The sequence below is a fragment of the Anneissia japonica genome, unplaced genomic scaffold (genome assembly GCF_011630105.1).
Source record: "Anneissia japonica isolate Jap-2015-1 unplaced genomic scaffold, ASM1163010v1 scaffold7968_len47610_cov122, whole genome shotgun sequence".
Lineage (NCBI taxonomy): Eukaryota > Metazoa > Echinodermata > Crinoidea > Comatulida > Comatulidae > Anneissia > Anneissia japonica.
In genome coordinates, this window is record NW_022754193.1 from 24,286 (window position 1) to 25,228 (window position 943).

At 34.7% G+C, this 943-nt stretch overlaps 1 long non-coding RNA gene across 2 annotated transcripts in view; it reads right to left on the minus strand.

The window, feature by feature from the left end:
* The window catches only part of LOC117123144, a 2,376-nt gene extending 1,921 nt beyond the window's left edge, over positions 1-455 (minus strand). For both annotated transcript variants that reach the window (XR_004447811.1, XR_004447810.1), the window contains exon 1: positions 179-455. This is a non-coding gene — a long non-coding RNA (uncharacterized LOC117123144). The remainder of the gene's footprint in view (positions 1-178) is intronic.
* Positions 456-943: the final 488 nt, after the last annotated feature.

The window sequence follows — 943 nt, forward strand, 5'->3', positions numbered from 1 at the left end:
TACAGTATACGAACAGAAACACTGCCACTGCACTGACTGACGAACTGACTGAACTAAACTTGATACTTAGCTACAAAATTATATCTAGGCTATTATACCTAGGCTAGAATAAGTAACTAGGCGTAGTGTGGAAGGCGTACATTAATGGACGAAAGGAGATTATGTTTTCTTTACTTACCATAATACTGACTCTGCATAGGCCTAGAGACTTTGGCATGTTGCGGACTCTTCTTTTTTTCCAAATGGCAACAGAATAGGCCTAGCGGCTATCCTAGGCTAGGTTGAGTTTCAACGGAAGAACGTCCATTTAACTAGTACATAGACATTGCTACAGGTATTAACCATTTCAATAAAATATCAGTTTGCGATTATTACCCCAATTATTACTGAACAAAAGGAGGACATCACAACAACAAAGGGTGCAGCAAGCGAGAGAGACGTCGATGAAGACCGTTCCGTTAGCTTTCAAATTTCACCACCCAGTTGAGGAATGTACCATGTTTAATAGAGGGCCGGGGAAACCATTTAAGACCAGTTGAGTTATATTTCTTATTAAATGCATTTATATAAAACCTTCTGTAATTAATCATTTGTTTTGTGTAGGAAAGTATATATAATATAGCATTTCATACAATAAATAATTTACTAAATCGTGCATCTCAACTCATAAATTGGACCCCTATCACGGCCTGATCCATTGTCTGGTTATTGAAAACAATGTCTCTCTCCCATCTGGAATGATGATTAAAGTAGTTAGGTTTTAAGTTACACAATAACAGTAACTTTAAAATGGTCACCAAAATGGTGGTTTGTGGTTAATGATTTTGTAAGATTAATTAAGTATTTGTTACAAATATGTGCATTAAATTCATTTTTCATTTCAATTTTAAAATGTGGTGTAAGGCTAAGTATTTGCTGTTTTTAACATTTAATTAAATGTTTA